Genomic DNA, 27,185 nt, shown 5'->3' on the forward strand with positions numbered 1-27,185 from the left:
ATGGGCTTCGGAGATCTTAAGACACCCGAGGACCTGCAGCACCTCAACGACTTCTTGGCGGACAAGAGCCACATCGAGGGGTACATACCGTCCCAGGCCGAAATCGCGGTGTTCGAAGCCGTCTTGGGCCCGCCTCCAGCAGACTTGTACCATGCCCTCCACCAGTATAACCACATTAAGTCCTACGAGAAACTGAAGGTGAGCTTGCCAGGAATAAAGAAGACTTTGGGTAAGTATGGGCCTGCTGATGTAGAAGATACCACAGGAAGTGGTGGGGCTGCAGACAGCAAAGGTGATGATGACACTGATCTCTTTGTGTCTGATGATGATGAAGAAAGTGAAGAAGCAAAGAAGCTGAGAGAAGAACGCCTGGCTCATTATGAATCAAAGAAATAAAAAAACCCTGCAATTGTTGCCAAGTTTTCCCTCTTACTGGATGTAAAACCGTGGGATGATGAGACAGATATGGCAAAATTGGAGGAATGTGTCAGAAGCATTCAGGCAGATGGCTTGGGCTGGGGATCTTCTAAACTAGTTCTAGTGGGATACGGAGTCAAGAAGCTCCAATACAGTGTGTAGTGGAAGATGATAAAGTTGGGACAGATATGCTAGAGGAACAGATTATATGCAATCCATGGATATTGCTGCCTTCAATAAGATCTATTTTTTTTTCAGGGCACTGAGGGTTAAGTGACTTGCCCAGGGTCACACAGCTAGTAAGTGTCAAGTGTCTGAGGCTGGATTTGAACTCAGGTACTCCTGAATCCAGGGCGGGTGCTTTATCCACTGCACCACCTAGCTGCCCCCAAATAAGATGTAAATTCACTCAAAAATTACATTTGAATAAAAATATTTGCAAGCAAAAGAAAAGAAACACCAAAGGAAGCATCAACCATCTTCTTGGAGAAGAGATGAGAGGGGTTCTAAGAGGAGGGATATTGACAGTAGCATGACTGAAGACTGTGGCAAAGAGTAGGAAGCCAAGGTGACACCAAAGCAAGGGACTAAGCTGAATTTCCATGGGAAGGAAGGGGGTGAAAGTGTCTGGCGTCAGGATAGAAAGTGTGAATGTAAGGAAGTAGAAAAGTAGCATTTACTGACAGCACTAACAGGAGAGTATTATAGGGACTATGGTATTATAATATTCTAGGGTGTATATATATATATATATATATATATATATATATATATATATATATATATAGTAGATTGCCTTCAGAGAACATTCTTTCTCTTTGTTTCTAGTAAAGAGTATGGGATAAAGATCAATTTAATGCATTCTTTGTTACATTTAGAATTTTCTTCTCTCCCAGTTTAGTTGGGACTTTTGAACAAACCATTTTTTATCCCTAGTTATATGCTTTTCCTTTCAAGCTTTATTCATGTCCTTTGAAGATAGGAGTATCAAAAGCCTTGTGCAGGCATGTTAGATTCTTCGGAAGCACCCCTCTTTCCTTCTTCATCTGTACCATTTATAATTTTATGGGTTTTTAGGCTTTCTTGATATTTTTTTCTTTTTCACATCTCAGAACATGAGATCAATTTTTTTTTTCCTGTGGGCTTTTTAAAATCTGTTTTCTTAAAATCAAGAAATACACTTCTAATTACAATTAGCATTCCCTTAGTATAGCGGAAAGGGCATTGACTATGGAGTCTCAAGGCCTAGGTTTGTATTTTGTTTTTTGCTGTTGTTTTGTTTGTTTGTTTGTTTTTGTAGGGCAATGAGGGTTGTGACTCGCTTAGGGTCACACAGCTAGTAAGTGTCAAGTGTCTGAGGCTGGATTTGAACTCAGGTCCTCCTGAATCCAGGGCTGGTGCTTTATCCACTGTACCACCTAGCTGCCCCCCAAGGCCTAGGTTTGAATTGCATTTTTTTTGTGAGGCAATTGGGGTTAAGTGACATGCCCGGGGTCACACAGCTAGTAAGTGTCAAGTGTCTGAGGCTGAATTTGAACTCAAGTCCTCCTGACTCCAGGGCCGGTGCTCTATGCACTGTGCCACCTAGCTGCCCCTGAATTGTATTTTTTGACCAAGATCACACAAGTTGTAAACATCAATCACTTGGATTCCCTAGTGTTCAGTTTTCTCATCTGCCAAATTGGGGAGTTGAACTAGAATGCCTCTGAGGCCCCTTCCAACTGCTCTGATTTCTCCCAAGATTTTGAGCACTTCCATTTTACAAACCAATTCTTCCTAGGTTAGAATTAAATCCAAAGAAACATATCTCCTTATTGTTTCCTTACCCTTCTAAAAGATGAAATTGTCAGCAAAATAAACCAGGATTTTCAACTTTTTGCAGAAGGTTTGTTTTGTTTTGTTTTCCCAATTAAGTCTGTAGGAGGGAGAGAAATAATAAATGTTTGTTAATTTTAAAAAAGAACATATGCAGCATATATAGAACTCTTTAGTTTCATAGTACTTTCATGTGTGTTATTTCATTTAATCCTCACAATGATCTTATAAGACAAGTAGCACAAATACTATTATCCCCATTTTGGAAATGAAGAAACTGAAAATTGTAAAGATTCATGAACATCTGGAAGGGGAAGTGGCGACCACTAAAAGCTGGTATGGTTTCATCCAGAAAAGGTCATGTCCTTGTTCTGAAAAGGTAAATTGGCTGAGTTGTAGAGGCATCGAGGAGTGATGGATAGTGAGCTGGCCTCGGAGTCAGAAAGACCTGAGCTTGAGTTGCACCTCTGACACATACTGGTTATGGAAACTGGGACAAATCATTTAAACTCTCTGTGACCCAGGCAGCTCTCTGACATTATAAATTTAAGAATCAGGGCAGCTAGGTGGTGCAGTGGATAGAGCACCAGCCCTGGAGTCAGGAGGATCTGAGTTCAAATCCAGCCTCAGACACTTGACACTTACTAGCCATGTAACCCTGGGCAAGTCACTTAACCCCAATTGCCTCACCAAAAAAAAAAAAAGAAAGAAAAAAAAAAGAATCATCACTGATCTACATTGGGAGAGTTTCCTAACTTGGAATTCTCAAAACCAATACAATCAAATTTGGTTTGGCTCCACTGCCACTGCCACCCCCTCCACTCCACCCCCACAAACTAGACAGATCTATAAGGCATATGCTACAGCTGGAGTTCACCTAGATTTCAACAAAGTATTTGACAATATCTTTCATGTTATCGTTATGGACAAGATGGTGAGATAGGAGTTAGATAATAATATAGTTAGGTAGATTTATAATTGCTTGAATGGTTGGACACAAAAAACAGCCCTTAATGGCTCAATGCCAACCTGGAGCTTCTAATGTAGTGTCCCACGGATCTGTGTTTGGCCCCTTGCTGTTTACAATTTCTATTCATGACTTGGATGAAAGAATAGATGGCATACTTGCTAAATTACAGATGACACAAAATAGGGTGGGCTGACAATACATGTTGGATGACAGAGGCAGGATCCAAAAATATCTCAATAAGCTAGGATCTAATCAGATGAAATTTAATAGAGATAAACGTGAGGCTCTGCACTTAGTTGCAACAAATCAAATTCACATGCACAAGACTAGAGAAACAACATTTCCTAGGCTGGGAAAAATACTGGCCTGCAAGCTCTGTAAGAGTCCACAGTATGGTAGCCAAAAAAAGAGAATATGATCTTAGCCTCCATTATGAGAAGTATAGTATCCTTAATAGATGGAGGTGATAGAAAAGAAAGAAACAAAGAAAGAAAGAAAGAAGGAAAGAGGAAGGAAGGATCAAAGAAAGAAACAGAAGCAAAGAAAGAAAAGAAATAAAAAAGAAAAGAAAAGACAAGAAAGAAAGAAAGAGGCAGCTAGGTGGAATGGTGGATAGAGTACTGGCCCTGGAGTCATGAGGACCTGAGTTTAAATACAGCCTTAGATACTTACTAGCTTTGTGATCCTGGGCAAGTCACTTTACTGATTGCCTCAAAAATAAACAAACAGACCATATCTGTAGTACTGTGTTCATTTCCAGGTGTCATATTTTAGAAAGAATACTGATAAGCTGCAGGGTATCCAGAAGGAAACAACAAGGGTGATGAGGTTCTTTTAGACCAGAGCTTCTTAAACTTTTTCCAGTCACAACCCCATTTTACTCAAGAAATTTTTACATGATGCCATGTATATAGGTATATAAAATAAATATACATAACCTTTCATTGTTGCTAAATTTTTCATGACCCCTACATTCATATCCCCATATGGTGTAATGACCCACAATTTAAGAAGCTTTGCTTTAAAGCCATACCCTATTAAGACTCATTGGGGAAGCTAGGTGGTGCAGTGGATAAAGCACTGGCCCTGGATTCAGGAGCACCTGAGTTCAAATCTGGCCTTAGACACTTGATACTTACTAGTTGTGTGACCCTGGGCAAGTCACTTAACGCCAATTGCCTCACAAAAAAAAAAAAAAGACTCATTAAAGGATTTGGGAGTGTTTAGGCTAGACAAAAGATTTAGGAGAAAATATGTTTTTCTTTTGAAATTTGAAGGTGCGTCATGTAAAAGAATGATTGTTTGATCTGTTTGGCCTCAAAGTGCAAAACAAGAAGTGAGTTAAAGTTTCATAGGAAAAGCTTCAGCCTTCAAATAAGAAAACGCTTTCTAGCAATTAGAGCCATCCAAAAGTGGAATGGTATCACCTATATTGTATAATTATATAACTCTGAGCTCCTGTCTTTGTTGCTTGCAAGGGTGCTATTTAAAGTCAGATGTTGCCAGTATATATGGTCTTTGACCCAAATAAAAACAATTAATCCCTAACTAATGTTCAACATATTTTCTCTTTGTCATTTCTTTTGTTAGTGGATCCAAGATGGCAGAGTGAAGCCAGAATTTTTTACCAAGTTCTCCCAATATACCCCTTCTACAACAACTTTAAAAACATGCTAAGAAAAAAGTCACTGTGTCATTTTTCTAGCACAGGGCAGCTAGGAAAACAGAAAGAGAGATCTATAAATACTGGGGAAGGGGCTGTCCAGAAGTGTTACTGCTTGTGGGCTGTGGTGGTTGTGGCATCAGGAATAGCCTAGCACTGAGGAATGGTAAAAGGATTTAATGTTTGTTCAGAAAGATCCCAGAGGAACCCTTTAATAACACTGGGAACATAAATGGATGCTATCTTATAGCTCTGTCGCCCATTACACAGTTGTGGGTCACAGTTCTAGAGCAGAGAAGAGCAGTAATGGTTATGAGGGAGAAAAGGCCCTATCTGAATAAGTACGAGAGCACAGGCCAGGAGGGCAGGGACCAGATCGCTCTCCAAATCTTTTTTTTTTTTTTTTTTTAGTGAGGCAATTGGGGTTAAGTGACTTGCCCAGGGTCACACAGCTAGTAAGTGTTAAGTGTCTGAGGCCGGATTTGAACTCAGGTACTCCTGATTCCAGGGCCAGTGCTCTATCCACTGCACCACCTAGCTGCCCCTCTCTCCAAATCTTAACACTTTGGAAGCACCACAAACTTATGGGCTCCCACTGAGCTATGAAAGCAGCAGAAGGACATAAGGGCCAAAAGCTCAGACCAGAAATTCTCCCCACCTCCACTCTCAGAGGTGAGTAGAGCCCAACTGTAACATAAAGTCCAAAGTCCAGAAATAGAATTGGAAAAAAAAGAGCAACAATAACAAAAAAGAAACCTGATCATAAAAACTGCTATGGTGAGAGGGAAGCCCAAGATACAAATTCAGAAAACAATGACTTGAAAACATCTATAAGCAAAGTGCCAAAGAAAAATGCAGAGTGGACACAAGCAGATCAAGAATTCCTAGAAAAGCTAAAGAAAGATTTTTTAATGAGCAAAAAGAAATATTTTATAAATCAAATGAGGTAGGGAGAAATTGGGAGAAGTAAGAGCTGTGGAAGAAAATTATGAGAAAAGAATTTGTGGGTTGGGTTTTAAAAAAAAAGAAGCAAAAAAAATAGTGAAGAAAATAACTCCTTAAAGATTGGCCAAATGGTAAAGAAGTACAAAACCTCACTGAAGAAAATCAATCTTTAAAAATTAGAATTGGTCAAATGAAAGCTAAAAGCTCCATGAGACATCAAAAAACCAATAACACTAAGTCAAAAGAATGAAAAGAATAGAAGAAAACATGAAATATAACATCAGAAAAAATGACCTGGAAAATAGATTGAGGATAAATAATCTAAGAATTATTCGACTACCTGTAAGCCATGATCAAAAAAAAGAACCTAGACATGGAGCATCTGTCAGGATCACACAAGATTTAGCAGCTATCACATAAAGAAACAGAGGGTTGGAATATGACAATCTGAAAGGCAAAGGAACTAATATTACAACCAAGAAAAGCCTACCTCCAAAAAAATGAGTATAATCCTAGAAGGGGAATGGACATTTAACGAAACAGTACTTTCAAGCATTCTTGATGAAAATATCAGAGCTGAATAGAAAATTTTATATCCAAACATAAGACTCAGAAGAAGCATAAAAAGGTAAACACTAGTGAGAAATAATAAGGGACTTAACATGGTCAAACTGTTTATATCCCTGCATGGGAAGATGATAACATTATCATCATTAAGGCAGTTATAAGGAGTCTACTTAGAGGGAATGAGTGTGAGTCTCTATTATGTTATAATGACCTCAAAAGAAGAATGGAAATTTATGAAAGAAAGATGCACTGGAAGAAAGAGGAATGAAAAGGAAAAATTGGGAAAGCTATCTCACATAAAAGAGCTGTGCAAGGAAAAGTTTTTATAATAGAGAGTAAAAAAGAGAAGGATAAATAGAAGAGAATTGGATGAAGATAAATACATAGCAATCGTGACTATGAATGGTAATGGGCTGAACTCACCCATAAAATCAAAAAGGATAACAGAACAGATAAGAAGCCAGAGTCCAAAAATATGACTCTTGTTTATAAGAGACACACTTGAAATAAAAAGATACACACAGAGTTCAAATAAGGGGCTGGAGCAGACTCTATTATGCTTCAGCTGGAGTTAAAAAGTCAGGAGAAGCAATCATAATCTCAGACAAAGCAAAAGCAAAAATAGACCTAATTAAAGGAGATAATCAGAGAAACCATGTTTTGCTGAAAGGTTTCATAGACAATATCAATACTGAAGATATATGCATTAAATGACATAGCATGCAAACTCTTGAAGGAAAAGTTGAATAATTTATAAGAGCCATGTCTTTAGTTACTTTTAATAAAACTGAATAGGGTTAAAAAGATCACAAGATAATATTAATCACTAAGCAACCCACTAATGGTTGATGTACATAGCTGTTCAGATCTGAATAATCTCAAATTTCAAATCAACACTGCATGAATTTCAGGGATTATCCAGTTGTTCCTTCTCTTTTAAGTACTTATAGGTGTCTGGCCTATTATCTAACTGGTCTCTTCCCTTTTCTTTTGTAAGAATGCAATATCTTTTAGGTATAGACCTCAGTGATATACTGTCTCAAAGAGTACCCACACTGTTTGGTTACTTTTTGTGTGTATTTCCAAATTATTTTTTCCAAATGGTTGTGTCCATTCATAAGTCCACCAACAATGCATCAATGTATGTGTTTACCCACAGTCCCTCCAATATTTACAATTTTTCTTTTTTGCTACTCTAATGGGAGTGAAATGTAATCTCAAAATTGCTTTAATTTGCATCTTTCTAATTAGTAGTGATTTGGAGTATTTTTTTTTCATATGACAAAAGATAGTCTAGATTTCTCCCCTTGAGAACTTTGTTCATATCTTTAGACCATTTATCATTTAAAGAATGACTGTTTTTCTTATAAACTGTTCACCCTTTAAACTTAAGTTTATTGGTTTGTACAAAACCTTTAAAAATTTTCTATATAGTACAAATTTTGGATTTTTTTCTTTCACAATCCTGTTTCTTGTTTGGTCATGAACTTTTCTCCTATTGATAGATGTGATAAAAAATTTTTTCCACATTTATCTAATTTTTACTAATGATATAATTTTTTTGTATTTACACCATGCACTCATTTGGAGCTCATCTGGTTATAAGGTGTGAGATGCTGATCTAAATCTAATTTCTTCCATATTTCTGTTTTATTTTTAACAGAATTTTCTTGTCAAATAATAAGGCCTTATGCCAGGAGCAGAGTTCTTTATAATATGTTTACTTCTGTACTTTATGTACCTAATCTGTTTCACTAATCAATCTATTTTTTAACCAGCATTAGATTGTCTTAATAATTATGGCTTTATAGTATAATTTGAGATTTGGCACTGCTACATCCCCTTTGTTCATATTTCTTTTCATTATTTCCCTTGAGATTCTTGAGCCTTCTTCCCTCCATATGAATTTGGGGTTTTTTCCATAGTTCTATAAAGCAATATTTTGGTAATTTGATTGTTATGGCATTTAACTAGTAAATTAATCTATTGTCATTTTATTATATCAACTCATCCTAACCATGAGTAATTAATATTTTCCCAATTATTTAGGTCTATATTTCTCTAGAGAGTTTGTAGTTGTATTTATATTGTTATTGTGTATATCTTGATAAGTAGATGACTAAGTATTTTATAAATTTTGTTGTTATTTTAAATGAAATTTCTCCATCTCTTTCTGTTGGGTCTTCTTTGTGCTATATAGAAACATGGGTGATTTACAGGAATTTATTTTATATCCTGCAAACTTGCTGAAGTTACTAATTATTTCTCTTAATTTTAGTGAACTCTCTGGGTTTCTTTAAGTATACCATCATATCATTTGCAAATGGTGATAATTTTATTTCTCCTTTAATTATGGTTAAGTCCCTTAGTTTCTTTTGTCTTCCTTCCTTCCTTTCCTCCCTCTCTCTCTCTCTCTCTCTCTCTCTCTCTCTCTCTCTCTCTCTCTCTCTCTCTTTTGGTCTTCCTACTACCCAACATTCCTCATACCAGGTTAAATAGAAGTGGTGACAATGGACATCCTTATTTCATCTCCAATTTTACTTGGAAGGATTCTAGTTTATCTCCATTACACATAAAGGTAATTCTTGGAGATATCTGTATCTATATCTATTATCTATATGTAATTTATTATTTAAAAGAAAAGTCCATTTATTCCTGTATGGTTTATAATAGCAACAATCTCTCTCGCTTCATACAGAATGACTGAAAGCTATTTCTACATGGCAATGCTTTCTTGTGCTTCTGCAAGATCAGGTTCCTTCCTGGTAGGAACCCAGGCAAATTTTTCTGAAGCCAAGTCATTGGAGAGCTCCAAAAATAAGGATATCATCAGCCTACAGGTATGCCATTGGTATTAATGATTAACTGCAACATTTTAAAAATAATGAATGGTTTAAAAAAGAAAAGAACAAGTCATGATGAAAGTGATTTAGAAAGTGTGGCATGGGGCAGCTAGGCAGCTCAGTGGATAAAGCATCGCTCTGGATTCAGGAGGACCTGAGTTCAAATCCAGCCTCAGAAACTTGACACTTACTAGCTGTGTGGCCCTGGGCAAGTCACTTAACCCTCACTGCCCCTCAAAAAATAAAGTGAAATAATATTTGTAAATTGCTTTACAAGCCTTAAAGCATTTTATAAATGCTGACCTTTATTGGTACAGGGAATATCCTCGTCTAGCTATTCCCTATCACAGATCCTGACCCTATCCTTAGTGAACCTTAAAAGTGTGATATAAATGCTAGCTATGATTGTAAACATATCCACCATCACCATTAATATAGGGATACTCATATACTTCAAAGTTTATTCTTTTTGGAGGGATGTGAGGACAGATCACTAAGATTAAAATTTTCCTAAGGAAACCCTATGCACATCATACAGAACATATTTTGGGAAACCATGTTATATTTGTCTGTATCTTCCTCACTAGGCAAAATAGTGATTATACATAACTTCCTGCTAAATGAAGTCATAAAACCTGGATTCCAGTCTTCTCATTGCTACTTATTCTGTGTTGCCTCAGGTAATCCATTTAAACTTTCTGGGCTTGACTTTCCTTATCTGTTAGCTCAGAAGGTTGGAATACATGAACTCTGAGGTGCTTTTTTTTTTTTTTTTGGTGGGGCAGTGAGGGTTAAGTGACTTGCCCAGGGTCACAGTTAGTAAGTGTCAAGTGTCTGAATCCGGATTTGAACTTAGGTCCTCCTGAATCCAAGGCCAGTGCTTTATCCACTGCACCACCTAGCTGCCCCTTTGTTGTTGTTGTTTTTCTCTGAGGTCCTTTTGAAAACCTAAATCTATGATCTTGAGATCCTAGCCCACTCTAGATAGACCTAAGCTGTCAAAGGCAGATCGTTCAACTGTGCTTGGGACTTAAGTGTATTTTTGTAAATCAGTAGATAGGGTTGAAAATTGAGATTATTATATTTTACAAAAATGTTAAGGGTTAGAGGAGGCAGCTAGGTGGCACAGTGGATAAAGCACTGGCCCTGGAGTCAGGAGGACCTGAGTTCAAATCTGGCCTCAGACACTTGACACTTACTAGCTGTGTGACCCTGGGCAAGTCACTTAGCCCTCATTGCCCTTCAATATGTATGTATGTATGTATGTATATATATAGAGAGAGAGAGAGAGAAAGAGAGAGAGAGAGAGATCAAAATTCAGGGTGAGAGCAAACAAGATGAATGAATGAGAGGACAGAGATACACAGGCTGGACAGGGGAAAAAATATTTTTGAGGTTTTACTTCCACCTTTCTTTTCAGGAAGCATAGAGCAAAGCAAGCTTCCAGGTCTAAGCCTCCTCTGAATATATGTATAATGACTCTCTTGACTATTGAAGCAGATGCAAAGAACTACAACAATATATTACAAACCATGTTTTGTATGATATGAGTAGAATTTTCATAAGAAAATTGGAATCCTAGTGATACTCTCACCCCCTCCCCAAATATATTAACTACAAAGTACTTGTGTATCAAAAATTTTTATGACATGTGGGAATTCTTGTTATATTTTTTATTTGACTTTAAAATTTCCCAACACCTGCAACCTTTATCCTGGAGTCAGTCTAGACCTCAGGCTCTCTAGATCTGCATGTGTGGATTCTATAGATCCATTTCCCCAAAGTATTCTGTGGCCTAATTCATTAGGGAAATGTCATACTGTAAAAATGTATTTGTCTAATAGAATCTGTCACAGAGATACTGCTGTTGGATTTGGCATATTTGTTATGACCACCTATTTGACATCAGGACGTAGCCTTTGTTATTTATTTTCTTTTGATTTGTCCCTCATTGGTAGGATCCAATAAGCCAGCAAGCAGCAAAGGAGACTCATGTTGTCCCTAACCATTGGCAAAGTTGTAATAATATGTTTTCCCTGTGGCATTATCCTGTGGAAACTCTCACTTGAACTGTGAAGAATGTGTGTGTGGGTGAGAAAGACAGATAGACAGAGAAACAAAGACAGAGAGAATGAGACAAACAGACAGAGACAGAGAGAGAACACTACAAATGATTTGATGAGCTAGAATGGATTTTCTTGAAGGACTGCCTTGTGGAAGAAAGAATAGACTTGTTCCACTTAACACCAGGGGGCAGAACTAGGAGCCAGAATGAAGCTCAATAATATGAAGAAAAAAAAATACTTTAACAAATAGTGCTAGCCAAACATGAAAAAGGCTGCCTCGGGAAGTCAGAGGATCATAGATTTAAAGCTACAAGGGACCTTAGAAATAATTTAAATGACAGGTTCTTAACCTGGGGTTAATGGAAGGTGTCCATAGATAGATTTCAGGGGGTTATATGAACTTGAATGGAAAAAATACATTTTTATTCTAACTAAACCCAGTTAAAGGAAACCTTGCATTTCCTTCCATTATTTATAAACATTCTGAGAAGAGGTCCAAAGGCTTCATCAGATTGTCATAGGGGTCCTCCAAGACATAAAACCCCCTGATCAAGTCCATCTTCCACATTTTACAAATGAAGGGAAAAAAACCATGGAGGAACCTCGCCCAAGGTCTCAAAAAAATAAATGGCAGAGAAAAGATGAGAACTCTGGTCCTCTGATTCCAAAACCCACTCTCTTTCCATTGTGCTATACTTCTACTTGTCACAAAAGAGCTGGAAAGACTTAACATACCCCTTAAATTTATTATTATTATTATTATCCACTGAAACTCTTAAAGACCATTTCTTCCTGTCTTTTTTTTGCAGGACAATGAGGGTTAAGTGACTTGTCCAGGATCACACAACTAGTAAGTGGCAAGTGTCTGAGGCCACATTTGAACTCAGGTCCTCCTGAATCCAGGGCCGGTGCTTTATCCACTGCATCACCTAGCTGCCCCCAAGACCAGTTCTTAAGTTATAGAGGGAAATGAAATCTGCACTGTTGGAAGGAGTACTCATACTGATGAAATTACAGATCCTTGAAATATTGAAGAAATATTAGGATTCAAATGGAGGCTGGAAGTTTAGGATGTCAAAACGAGGATTTCTATTCATTTCTGTATTGGACTACATGGCTGAGAGTCTATGACTGTGATGCCAATTTCCCCAAAACCTAAGGAAAAAAGAAAAATGAGACCATCACTGAGAGAAGAAATGAGTCTTTTGGGGTTTTGGTCAAATCAAGTTGGGTTTTGCTTTCTTGAATGCTGGTTTCCATTGTGTACAACGGCAGCACATTTCTTGAGTCACCACAACTCTCACTGCCAGCCTGGACAGAAAAACTCTGCCACAAGAAATGTTTCCCTCTCCTGGCAGAGCAGCAAAGGATGGAATTTTAACAATGAATTTCCTTGTTTTTCTAGGTTAAAGTCAAAAGGCCGTGTTCTGCTCTCAGATCAGCATGAACCATTCCCACTGAAGTTACTCATGTATGTCTGAGGGAGACTTCAGCTTCCACCTTTATGGTTTATTAAATAATATACCTTTTTTATGAGTCTAATACAAGGGAGAAGGGGGTGTGAATCAACACCTCTAATGAAATCAAAATAATTTGTTATATTTGACTAAATGTTTGATTTTTAGAGGAAGAAAGACTGGCATCTCCCTAATAACATGCTTACAAGGTGCTTTAGAGTTACAACTGTCCTTTCTTTTCTTTTTTGGGGGGCAGGGCAATGAGGGTTAAGTGACTTGCCCAGGGTCACACAGCTAGTAAGTGTCAAGTGTCAGAGGCCGGATTTGAACTCAGGTCCTCCTGAATCCAGGGCCAGTGCTTTATCCACTGAGCCACCTAGCTGTCCCTGTCCTTTCCATTCAATAGAGAGGATGATGTAGGTGGTGCAAGGGTCATTCTCTTCTTTTAAAAAGGAGGAAATTGCAGCTCATAAAGGTGAGGGAAACTAACCAAAGCTACATATGTAAAAATTGTTAGAGCAAAAACTTGAACCCAAAGCTTCTCAATGCCAATCAAGTACTCTTCCCATAATGGCACCTTGCCTCATTCTTCAGCTTGCTAATGAAAATTGATCAGATTCTACTATGGGGATCAATGAACAACCCTTTTGCCAATGAGTGGATGATTAATTAACTCAAATCACATTAAACAGGAATACATTGGGCTGGACAGTGGAAGCCCCATCCTTAGGATATTTGCAATTTACTATGCATGCTGCTAGCCTATGTGGAAGAGGTTCATAGAAAGGTCTGTGATGCAGCGGCCCTGCTCCCCAATTTAGAACTTGTGTAGCTATTCTAACTGTTTCCAGCCCCTTTTCCATTGTCTGCTGAGCTAAAATTAAGTGTATTCCAAATGTCTGACTGGCCAAGACATTTGCTCGTACCTGCCCAGATGCATTTGAATGAAGAGGCTAGAAAGCTCCCATTGGTGGGGAGAGAAGCCTTAAACCTTTATCATCCCAGGGGCAGCTAGGTGTCACAGTGGATAAAGCATTGGCCCTGGATTCAGGAGGACCTGAGTTCAAATTCGGCCTTAGACATTTGATACTTACTAGCTGTGTGACCCTGGGCAAGTCACTTAACCCTCATTGCCCATCAAAAAACCAAACCAAAACAAAAAGTTGGCTGTAATGGCTTTGTCATTGTTATTTTGATGTCAATTAGTTAAAGGATCACTGGGTCAATCAGTTATCTGGGGAGATACTAACTGTAACTGGGGGTTAACATTAGCAAGAACACACTGGGGCTTGAGTCAATAGCATTAGAGAAGAACCGTCTGAACCCCTCATGGTACCTTATAGAACCCCGAGGGGAAAATGTCGCCTTGCTCACCCTGGAAACTCGACCTGTTACTGTGCCTGTGGGCTGAGAGAATAAGCCTTGAGTCTGAACACACTGGAATAAAACTGACCAGAGCTTTTCACAATTATTAGCTTCAGTAGGAGGCACAAAGTCTTCTATTGGTGTTCTCCTTCAAAGCTTTTTTTCACAGGATAGAGGTGACCCAGGGTTTTCAAAAGCCATGGCAGTGAAGCAAAACATCCAGCAGATTCTACCACACTGGGAAGGCTTTTAGTGCAGACCCCAGGACAGATCTTGTAAGAATCCTCAGAGGATCAACCCAGCAAAAATAAGCTCATCACAAAAGATCCTTTCAGTATACTTTTGAAAGGAGAAAGAAAAGCACAAGAAAACAAATTCTTTTTTTTTAACCTTCCAGGAGGTTGCCCATGTAATCCTTTTTCCTTCACCTTCTAATCTTTCACATTATATAATCATAACTAATGCTCAGAAGAATATAAGCTTCTGGAGGGTAAAGTCTTTGTTTAGCCAATGCCTACCCTAGTGACAGACACATGATGGGTTCTTATAAGTGCGTATTGCATTGAATTATTGGGCTCAAAATGATCATTTGAGTTGTCATCTGATCAAAATTTTCATAATGTTTTGTATAATGTTGTCTTGTTAAGGAAGGAAACAGAATCAACACAGTTCAGAAAGATTTCCAACAACAAAAGGTACTCTCTTGTTAGCCTCTAATTCATCAGAATGCCTCACCTCCCAAACATTCTGTTTAATGACAGTTTTACTCTAGTGATCACACCCATACTGCACCCCCTACCCATTTGCAAACTGTGACATTCCCTCCCTACCCCTCCCCTCCCCATTTCTCTCAATGGGTTGTTCCCCCATCTGATTATCTGTACTATATTTGACACTCCTAACCAGTATTATTTGGCATTTGGTCAAATGGATTCAGGCTTGAGCGTCACAAGCCACAGCATCAAAGGCATTTCCCAACTTTGCTTTCTGCATCAAATGCAGCCTGTGTTATTTGATACAATAGGAATGCAGAGTAGAGAATGATGAATGTTTTGGGCCTTAGAGCCAAGGCACACATTTCTATCAACAGAAAAGGTTTCTGCGAGCTAATTTAGACTTAGCAGTTTGCTTTTAAAGAGAAACCAAAACATTAAGAGGTATTTTTTTTTCGTTTGAAAAATTAAGGCAGGGTGGGAAATATTAAAATAACGGTGATTGAGTTGTTAAAATATAACTGAAGAATTCAAAATATGCGATTTCCCCAATGATTAGTGTCAAAGTTCACAACTTTCAGATTAAAGAGTTTGGGGGGAGGAGATAGAAGGAAAGGAAAAGCTGGCAACAATACTATGAATTTTGAATAAGCTTCCATTGACCACTTAAGTACAGAACACTAGCCTAGGCACCAAGGGGTGAGATGAAGAGAAGAAATAGGAAAATCTACAATATAGTTGAAAATAGCACACACAGGAAGTGACAGCACATACATGGGATAATAATTACGTAATGGACCAGAAAAGTGAAAGTGAATTTAGAGAGGAACAATAGTATCAGTCAATGATAAACATTAAGAAGTCACAGTGTGGGATAGTAGGAAAAAAAAAAAAAAACCTCACCAATGAACTTATATTTAAAAGACCCAGGTTTCTGTCTGGGTTCTGCTGTTTCATATTCATATCACTATGCGCATATCCCTTCACCCCTCTGAGACTTAGTTACCTCATCTGTATTGTGATCTTTTTTTGTTTTTGTTTTTTTAGTGAGGCAATTGGGGTTAAATGACTTGCCTAGGGTCACACAGCTAGTAAGTGTTAAGTGTCTGAGGCCAGATTTGAACTCAGGTACTCCTGACTCCAGGGCCGGTGCTCTATCCACTGCACCACCTAGCTGCCCCCTGTACTGTGATCTTAAAAGTCCTAACACTAGCCCACCTCACTGGGTTATTGTGATGAAAATGCTTTGCATCCTATACAAAGCATCACCCAAATGTGAGTTCTAAAATGCTGGGCTGAGGAATTTGGATCTGATACTGTTGTGCTAGGAATTAGAGAACCACTGTAGCTCCTTTCTAGACTGTTATTGGTTAATACAGCACTTCTGTAAGGTAATCAAATGAAAGCTATAATCACATCTGTTTTCCAGAGAAGATGGAAAGCAAAGACATCTCAATGGCAGGGCTTAAATTAGAGCTCTTACCTCAGATGGAATTTTCCCTCAGACTCAGACACCATCCATCTGAGTGCCCTTGGAGAGCCAAAAATCAAATGTGGACCTTTATCACTGGAAACTGATTGCCTCCCTCCCCCGAAGCCAATGTCTGTTCAACACCACAGCTCTCTTGAGTTGGCAACCCTCACTCATTTTGCCAGTCAGTCTCTTGAAGAGATACAACTTTCTAAAAGGCAAAACTAAAACACTAAATGGGTTTCAACACCCAAGAGAATGATGTGGTCAAAACAACTCATCTTCCTTGACAGAAAGCATATGAGAATCTATATTTCTCTCTCTCTCTCTCTCTCTCTCTCTCTCTCTCTCTCTCTCTCTCTCTCTCTCTCTTTCTCTCTCTCTTTCTCCTTCTATACATACCTCTCTCCTTCTCCCCCCTCCCCCAACCAACCATAATACAACTAATCCAATTTGGACCATAAAATTGCTGGCACTGGTCTATATACTGTAGGGTTATCTAATCAGTTTTCATTTGCATTTTCTCATTTAAGTTAATAAGACCCATTTAGGGGATAGAGACTTAACCCAAAAGGGGCCAATGAAACAGGCTTATCTGAAAATGGACACAATCACCCAGAAGGAATGTGAATGCAGACATGCATAGAGTATGCAAACCATCAGGCTTTGGATCAGTCCATATAATACAGCCGGTCTTTATTCTAGGACAACTGTGAAACTATCCCAATGCTATTTTGGGATATTAAAATTTGCATATGCTTAATTTGCCTGCTCCAGCAATCCTGACATTCGTTATCCCACTGTTTGAATGTCTTTTAGAGTATGAACTTTATCCCCTATCTTTACTTATAGGATCCCTCCAGAAGAAGTGATACCCTGGCATAGTTCTGCCATTTGTCAGCCAAAAGTCTGGTTACACATTTGCTCGTCAATCTAAATCTAACCTATTCTCATAGAAGCACTTGGTGCTTCATGTAAATCAACCAGACGTTCTGTCATTCACCAGTATCTCTCCAGAGTCTTCTGAATCCAAGTGCTTTTTATCCAATGTTTCATTTTATTTGTAGAAGGGAAATTTAAATGAATACATTTTTCCCTTCCCCCTGGATTGTTAATACCAGAACACTGTAAATCTGTTTATTACCACAACAAGGATAAATGATACGTCTGCCAAAGATTTTTGATAACGGGTGCAGTAATGCATTTCAGCACTTTCTGAAATTAAAGGTCTGCCCTGAAAGGTAAGTAGTATAATGCATGACTAACAAACTCAGTACCCAAATTCTGACTCTTAGTTTTTCTTGTCAGTATAATTTATAGTGACCAACAGAGGCTGAGGATGATCATAATCCAATTACTGCTCTCATGAGATAGAAGTTAATATCCTAGGTAAGATACTAACCCTTCTGGTGCTGGAAAATGGTAGATCCCCTTTTTAATGTAGCATGTTTTATTATGATGATACTAAGGAACTTTTAAACATGTATGATAAGAGGACCTGCTTTCTGTATGAGGTTTAATGATATTCAAGATGTTTCATAGAAGTGTACATTTTGTTTTTAGTTAAATCTCTTTTCGAAGACATTTCAAGTTATTCTTTCATATCATCCTCTTCCTTTTATGCTAATGATCGATTAGGCCTGTGGGTTCTCTTGACCTTTTTGGCATTTCCAGTGAGCAAAAAAAAGGAATGAGGATAAAGTGAATTTGGAGCACAGAGTTCAAACCCTAGCTTTTGTACTGGGTTTGTCACCTAGTTCCACGGATTTCCTTCTAGAAGTAGAATGGAGATCTTTCTCAGTGAACTAACTCATACAAGGGTTGCGAAAGGGCAGAGGACTCTTGGATCTAGGAAGATGAACTGACATTGTTAGAATTGTTGTACAACTGTTTGACTCTATTAATCTTCACTCTGAGAAACTAAAGAATGATTTTCAGGCTTGTGAAAGTAGCTCAGTATCTGCTGGCCCCTTCAGAATATTGATATATAATAAGAAGAATGGATCTCTCAGAGCAAATGTGAGGTGATGGAGGGAACATTGAACCTGGCTCCCAGAAGATCTGTATTTAAGCCCAGGTTCTGTCACTTACTGCATACCCATGTTCCTTTAACCCTCTGTTTTTTCGTCTGTAAATCAAGGATAATGAAATTGGCCTTCTCTCCCTCAGGAGACTGTGGTGAGAAAAGTGTGGTAGAAACCCTGAAGTTACTTTAAAATGTGAATATGAATTGTTTTGTTGCAGTTGTTTGGGGTCTGAGTTTTTTGGGGATTTTTTTTTTGGGGGGGAGCTTTGGTACGGACCTATGATTTCATTGACAAAGGGCCCTCTCCCTAGTGAGAAAACTCCCTCTACCAAAGCAGATCTGCAACTGCTCTGCAAATTATAATATTAGTGAGTTGCCAGGGACACTGAAAAATTATGTGGTCTACCCTGAGTCACACTTCCAGTTTGTGTCAGGGATAGAACCTTGAACCTAGTTCTTCCTGACTCTGAGGTTGGGCCTCTTCTTTTTCTGGGCTGCCAGATCCTAGAGATGTATCATATTGTCTGTAAAAATGCCTTGGGTAGGTCGGGATTTCAGCAACAAACAGATCTTGATGTCTTTTCTTGTTTTGTGTCCTGGGACATATTTAGCAGATAGCACGCAGGGAGAAGGCCTGTCCCTTTCAGTGAAAAGTTCGATGGAGAATTTTTAAGTAATATGTTTTATTTTCCTATTTGCTTTTTAAATGAAGGGCACGACTCTTCAAAGAACTCCTAGGGGCCCCAGTTTCATCATGTGTAAAATGAGACTACATGATCTTGAAAGCTTCTGAGCAGGTCTGTGCTGTCTGGGAATACGGACATTACATTCAAACACCCAGGCATGATAGAGAAAGAGAAATCTCTCCAAACCAAATCTTTTGTTCTGCCTTAGTGAGAGCTGGAATTCATTTACCCTAAGAGCTCACACATGTGATCTGGACACTCCCACTGTTTGCTTTTCTTTTTCCTTTGCCTAACTCCCTCCCTCTAGTGTTTACTGTATGAAATACAACATCTGATGCAGTCTCTTCATTCAATAACATGGCATAGAACAGAAGGCAATAGATAGGGGCATTGACAATGAGTTGTTTTCAATTATGGTTGTCCGTGATCTTGAGGCTCCCAGATGTTTTTGTCTGAACTCCAAATGAAAATGCTGGATCAGAAAGGACAGGTGAGGGGGTGTCATGGAAAGAGTACTGGATCTACAAAGAGCTCAAGTTCAAATTCTGGTTCTTCTACTAATAACTATAGAGAATTGTTGGTCTCTTGTCATAGGCATTATCACAGTTCTGGACCATGGGCTATTAAACATGGCTACCAGTCCCATTTAAAAATGGTCCAACATCTCTGAATATATGGTAAAAGCACTACTTTCTTCCCAATGACTTTATAATAGGAAAGGGATATTTTAACAGAATGACATTTACAATATGCCTCTCATACTTTTCCCAGGAGACAAGATTGATACTTTGGGTCTACCAAGGGATTCAAGGATTTTGGCTCCCAGGAAAAGTGATTTTAAAAAAAAGATTTGGGGGCAGCTAGGTGGCGCAGTGGATAGAGCACCAGCCCTGGAGTCAGGAGGACCTGAGTTCAAATCTGGCCTCAGACACTTAACACTTACTAGCTGTGTGACCCTGGGCAAGTCACTTAACCCCAACTGCCTCAATAAAAAAAAAAAAAAAAGATTTGGCCACATCGAACCACCGTCATATTCTCAGCCCCAGAACATCCTAAAGGCAAGAAAGAGGCGCTGCCCTCTGTGAGATGTTTCTCTTAAAAAAAAAAAAATGTTTCTTGAATGTACCTTGATCCATTTTCACTAAAAAGAAGGTTCGGGGGCAGCTAGGGGGCGCAGTGGATAAAGCCCTAGCCCTGGAGTCAGGAGTATCTGAGTTTAAATCCAGCCTCAGACACTTGACACTTACTAGCTGTGTGACCCTGGGCAAGTCACTTAACCCCCCCCCAAAAAAAAGGAGGCTCCCCAGTCCCTACAGAAGTAGTTTCTGCCAGTCTGAAAATTAGATGTGACTTCTTATGATCATATTCTCCATAAGTCTCAGTTTCTTCATCTGTAAAACAAGGGGGTTGAACTAGATGGCCTCTGGGCTCCTTAACAGCTCTAAATCTATGCATCAGATTCAGGGGAAAGTATATATATGTCTTAGATATGATTTATGAATTGTTATCTCCCATGTATCACTGTCTATCAAGTCTTTACTGACATCATGAAGTAGAGGCTTATGTATCACAGAGAGAATTTCCTAGCATAAAAAATCATGTAGATGTACAATAATTAAAATGCATAATATAAGAATACCTTTCCACCCAACTCCTTCCTCAAAATGGCATTCTACCTAGTTATTTACCTTTCCTTAGCCCCTCTTTTGACTAAAATGTCAATGTCCTCAAGAATCACCTGGACAACAAATCCTTGTTGTGGTCCTACTATGTGTAATGCACAATGCTAAGTGCTGTTGTTTGTTGTTGCTCATTCATTTCAGTTATGTCCAATCCCGCATGACCCTATTTGGGGTTTTCTTTTTTTTTTTTTTTTTCACTCTTAGAATAGAATTTTATTTTCCAAAATATATGTAAAAACAAATTTTAACATCAATTTTTAAAAAAACAATTGTTCCAACTTATCTTCCTCCTCTATTCCCACCCCCACCCTCTAGAACTCAAGCATTTCAAAATAAAGGGGTTTTCTTGGCAAAGATAATGGAGTGGTTTGTCATTTCCTTCTCCAGCTCATTTTACAGATGAGGACACTGAAGCAAGCAGGGTTAAGTCACTTGCCTGGGGTCACACAGCTAGCCGGTAAGCATCTGAGGCCAGATTAAAACTCAGATCTTTCTTCTTCAGCCTCATGATATATTCCTTATACCATGTGTTCAGGGAGAACTAGCACTTCTGGTGTAAGGGCTTGCTGAGCCCTTTTCAGGGCTGCTCATCCACCTCTGGTGTTCACCTGTCACCCAACTTTCATCTGTGGCTCCAAGAAGCCATAGTATGTGCAGTGGCCACATCGCAGTAAACAATTTTGATTGACAGGCTAAACCAGGTTAAGGGTAACTGACAGGCCTCAAACCCTTTAGTGAGTTAGGGGGATGTCTACCCCAAGGGTGTGAGGACTCCCCCGATGGAATGTGCAGAAGAGAATAATTTGTTCCAGCTGTCATGAAGGTCGTTGTGGAGTCAGAGCTTGGTCAGATATCAAAGACACCAAGGTCATCTACCACATCTTATATCATCACCAATCCTCTTGGTCTTTGCTTTGCCACTGGACTTCGATGACTGGAAGAGAGGGTGAGGCTGGCGGCTTTGTGCAGCTCTGTCTCACTTCAATCCAATTCAGGCATGAGTTGAGACATTACCCAGTGATGTTATTGGTCCTCTTCGAAATGAAAAACTAACAGCTATTTTGACTAAAAGAAACTACTGAATCCCACCTACTGAAATGGGTGACAGACAACTCAAAATGCCAACCAGAAGCAAAGGCCACCCAGGAGTCAGACTTAAAGTTGATGGCCAGAATGGAAGCATCATTAAAAATCCCCGGATTCAGGAGGACCCGAGTTCAAATCTAGCCTCAGAAACTTGACACTTACTAGCTTTGTGACCCTGAGCAAGTCACTTAACCCTCATTACCCCACAAGAAACCAAACAAATAAACAAAAAAACCCCCTGCCATTCCTGCCCACAAGTGCAACAAAAATGGTGGATAAGGTCAGGAAACAGAGAGAGGGAGCCTGGCTTTCCTAGAGCAGAAGCATCCTTCTAGAGAGTGTATTGTACTGTTCCATATGGGGATAGGGTAGATAGATCTCAGGGGCTCCTGAAATTGGAGCAGAGGTGACAAGGCATCTAATATAAATTGGCCACTTCCACTAATAAACTCAGTTCATAGCCTAAGCACTAAGCAAGGCTGTAGCTACAGCAAATTCCCAACTTCAATCCACTGTTTAATCTGGTAACAATGTGAGTGAGGCCTTAAGGCAAGCTCAGCACAGCTCATATCCAGGAAAACCACTTGTTTCCCAGCACATTATCCACAACCATTAAATCACTCTGGAGCCAAACACGACTTCACCACTAGGTTTATAAACTTACACCTACTCCAGGCTATTCAGGAAGCATAAATCCTATTCCAATTTTAGGGAAAGCAGGTGCCATCCCATTATTACACCAAATATAAACCGACCCCAAACTAAACCCAAATCTGAGCTAGATGCTAATACTGAATTTCAACCCCTTGGCTGGAGTTATGAGGGATCTCTTTTCAAGGTATAAATCAGTATAGTTTTTAAAACATGGTATACAAAGAAAGGACTGTGGAATTTATCTTTTTAAAAATAATAAACATTTTTATTTAAAGTTTTTAATCACAAATTTTATCCCTCCTTCCCTCCCTCTCCTCCCCCCTCCCTGAGGTGGTAAGCAATCTGATATAGGTTATACATCTGCAATTATGTAAAACATTATCATATTAGTCATTTTGTATAAGAAAACTTGAATAAAAGGAAAAAATGAAAGAAAGTGAAAAATAGCATGCTTCAGTCTGTGTTCAGTCAATATCAGTTCTTTCTTTGGCGGTGGATAGGACGCTTCATCATTAGTACTTTGGGATTGACTTGGATCATTGTCAAATTTATCTTGACACATGAACAACTATGGTGTAGTGGAAAGAATATGTCATATGATCTGGGTTCAATTTCTGGCTTTGTTTTGTCTCAGCTGAAGTTAACCTAAGTCCCTTAATCTTACTGAACCTCAATTTCCATTTCTGTCAGCGAGAATTGCACCATTTCCTACTGTTCCTCAGTTTCCATTTCTGACCTATGAGAAATGAGGAAATACCTGCATCACTTCCTTTCTTAAAGAATTGCTAGCCCCGCCCCCACCCTGGGCCCCATGGGCTCCTTCTGAGCCACCAAGTAGAGGTGCCGCCCACTCCCCACCAGGGCTGCCCACACGCACACTTAAAAAAAAAAAAAAGAATTTCCATGAGGTTCAAATATGCTTTGGACATTTCAGCCTCTGCACAGGCCATTTCTCTTGCTTCAGAAGAATACTTCATGCCCTTCACTCCTGCCCACCTAAAACTTGCCTAGCTCCAGACCTTCACAGTGCATCTTCAACTATCCTAAACCTGGGGAGCTTTTCCTCCACTTAACATGTAGCACTTAGTGATGTATATTTACATCATGCTTTAAGGTTAGCAAAGCATTTCCCTTACAGTATCCTATGAGGTATGCAGTAGAAGCATTATTATCTTCATTTTACTGAGGAGGAAACTGAAGGTATGAATAATTGGGTGGTCTCTGAGGTGGGATTTGAACCCAAATGTCCTGACTCCAACTCCAGGGTTCTACCAATTAGGCCACACGGCCTCTCACACTTAACTTTGTCAACCGCTCCTTGGACAATTATATGCTGTCTTATATCATTAATTCTCTTTAACATACCTAATTCATTGGCTAATAAATCCTGTCTAATACAAATGGCTGATTCATAAGTAATCATTTTATGCTAAACAGAGACAGCTGGAATTTATCACACATCTGTCCTTTGCATCTTAATCCCTTTAGTAAAGGGAAAGGGAAGAGGTAGGGAAAACCGCATCTGTGAGACAGAGATACACACATGGAAGGTCTCTGCAAGCAGCGGCCACAGACGCTCTTCAAAGAAAAAGAGGGACACTCAGACTCAGCTGGGGAAAGTCTGTAGACGCCGAACTGGCCTGTCCCCACCTCCCATCCCCACCTACAGAGCAGCAGCCCCAGCCCTGTCTGTTGCACTCCTTCGGCTGCCAAGGTCATTGTACACCTTTGTTCACAGACCTCACAACTAAGCCTTTTTGGAAAACCCGAAGGCTCTTTCCGTCTTGCCCCCAAATGTCCTATTTCGATGCATGCAAAAAGGAGACAGCCTATCATGAGCCAAGTCATAATGATGTTAGTATTTCATGCCAGTATTTCTGTCTAACAGAAACTCATCTTGGCTCTTTCCCACTCCTCTTTGCAAGATCACAGTTATAAATCAGTTTGTATATTATGGAAGCTACTTAAGATTGCATCGGGTCTCAAGCAGACTGCAATGAAGTATCTTCAGCATAATTTAGAATATGCTTCTATGGGGAAAAGTCAATTTTGCTATTTAGGGCTGAAGCACAGTGCCAAGCTGAGCTTTAAATGTCAGACTTGGAATTGGAGCTTTTATAAAGCCCAGATACCTGCAGCATTAACCTGAAGTCCTTACCTAGGTTCTCCCTTCTGACCTCTGAGCAGCCTCTGTCTCCAGGGGACCCCCTGGATCATAATACATTGGATTTTGATGAGCCTTTAAACTCCTGAAAAGGCTTACACATGCTACATGCCTATTGTTTCATTTTATCTTTGCTGAATTGCCTGGGAGAAAAGCAGGGCAGGTTTTATTCTCACCCTCTTCAATGACGGAGAAACTGAGGCAAAAAGTTAATGATGGAGAAACTGAGGCATGAAGTTTGGGGAAATCGAAAGTCACACAGCTATTACTGAGAGAGCTAGGACTGAGTCCCAGCCTTGTACTCTTTCTCCCTAGGATGCAGAATAATTAGAATACAAAGAAGCATTGGCCAGTGGGAAGGGCAAGGGATTGGAAGGTATTTAACAAAATTCAAGGAATATTTATTTTTACCTATTACATACCAGGTGCTGAGAAGGGAAGGAGAGGGGCTGTAGCTTACAAAAATGAGCCTACTACAATCCCTGCCCTCAAGGAGTTTACAATCTGGTAATACAATTGAAAGCACAGTGATAAGCAGGACTCTTTACACCATTGCACTCTTTGTCCATCTCTCAGATCGTGATGGCCCCCTCTGCAACCTTGCTGCCAGCTTTGTCTGCTAGCATTAAGACCACCTTCAAACAGGCACTGATCCAGTATTATTCCTTAAGGATAAGATCATGGTCCACGGAGCTGTTGCATCCATCAGTGTCAGAAACTGCACATTAGAAGTGGGGAGGTGAGGGGAGAATGCTTTAGAATGTCAGGGAGAAATGAGATACTCGTGTCTGGGGCTCTGGACTTCATTGCATCACTGAAGATCTGACTTGTGCCGGAGGACCTGCATTGCCTGTGGTGTCCATTAATGCTGCCCCAGTAGTAGTCAGGCAGGGTCACTCTTGAGTTACACACCAATGCTCCCTCCCCTGGCACTAAGTACAATGTCTGACCCACCCAGCCCAACTCATAAAGCTGTGGTGAAGTTCCATTAGGGAAATGAATAGTCAGAAAGCATCAGAGAACTGACGAAATGCAATGTGATCCAGTGAACATAATGATCGATCCCTTCAGGTATCTCAGCCGCCATTGACTTAAGGAGGGAGAGCTTGGGAAAGAAAACCAGGTCTTACACAGAAAGACAAAGCCCTAACTCTGGGTTCATGCCATATTGTGTAGTTTCTTTATACCAGAAGCTACAGAAGAAGTAAACACAATGAGTAATATTTAACTCTGATCACAATGTTTGCTTTAATTATTAACATTTGGCAGCCAAATGAAACAATAGGCCAGCTGTAAGCTCTTCCTGGAAAAGAGGAAGGAAGAGTTAGGGGATGGATTTTTGAGATGGATGAAGAAGAACCCACTTAGGGGAGAACTGTTGTGCAGACATATGGATATACAAACTGGGCTCTCTGCACAGGTACATGTGTGTATATGTGTGTGTTAGTAATATAGATAGATAGATAGATAGATAGATGTGTACACATACTAACATGCATACATACATATATACCCCTTTTTATATATATACTCCTTATACACATAGACAACACAAGTTGAAATGTGCTATCCATCCCACTGTACATATTCATACCTACATATAACACCAGCATAGGCACCTGTACATACACATATGTTATGTACCCACTGCATATATATATATATTTTCTATATATATATACCCCTACATATACACACTTATGGCCTACATATATATCCATATAGATGCCTCTATAAACACATTACACATACCTACATTTATATATAATGCATGTGCCAGTACTAATACATGTTTGCCCCTACAAACACATATAATCAATGTGTACATATAACCTTACATATGCCCTTACAAATATACACACTCATATGTATATATACATAAATGTAAATATAAATATAGCTATATACATGTATATTCACGAATATACCCCCTATATCAGGAATTCTGGACCTGAGGTTCATAAACTTCTTTTAAAAAATTTGGAAATTGTATTTCAATGTAATTCACTTTCTTTGTAATCCTCTATATTCTATTTTATGCATTTAAAAACACTATTCTGAGAAAGAGTCCATAAGTTTTACTGGATCCATGACATACACAAAAACGTTTAAGATCTCTGCCTTAGATCCATTCCTACATTCACCTACAGTAGATTAAAGAAAGATTAACCAGTGAAGGGAAACAGATTAGCCTCTTTATTTCATTCCAAAACGTTCCAATAGGATCTGTGAATCTTAAAGACTACAAATAAACTCCCTTTCCTTCAAGATGGGTTGGACTAGAGGGATTCCATCTCCCACTAAAAAAACAATCCTTGAAATCTTTGGCACTGCATCATTACACTTTTGCCCTCATTCAGTGTTTATCCATTCAAAAAGCATCCTACATCTGGCCAGGTAAAGAGGAAGTCTTTACTCTCAGAGAGGTGGCTTCAGATTCAGTGAGGGGCTTCATGCTTCAAGTCAGATAAACACTGGCTTTATGACCCTGGGCACTAACCTTTCAGTGCCCTAGACTATTCTCTAAGACTTGTTTTGTATATATTTGTTTGCTTGTTGTCTCCTCCTCTATCTAGATAGTAAGATCCTTGAGGA

At 39.2% G+C, this 27,185-nt stretch overlaps 1 protein-coding gene and 1 pseudogene across 1 annotated transcript in view; both read left to right on the top strand.

The window, feature by feature from the left end:
* LOC122747781 lies at window positions 1-25,319 on the top strand (annotated as a pseudogene).
* Window positions 17,291-27,185, top strand: part of ITGB6 (integrin subunit beta 6) — a 200,395-nt gene continuing 190,500 nt past the window's right edge. The window contains exon 1 of the mRNA XM_043994397.1: window positions 17,291-17,533. The gene's annotated coding sequence lies outside the window, so the exon portion shown is untranslated. The remainder of the gene's footprint in view (window positions 17,534-27,185) is intronic.

This window comes from Dromiciops gliroides, chromosome 3 (genome assembly GCF_019393635.1).
Source record: "Dromiciops gliroides isolate mDroGli1 chromosome 3, mDroGli1.pri, whole genome shotgun sequence".
Classification (NCBI taxonomy): Eukaryota; Metazoa; Chordata; class Mammalia; order Microbiotheria; family Microbiotheriidae; genus Dromiciops; species Dromiciops gliroides.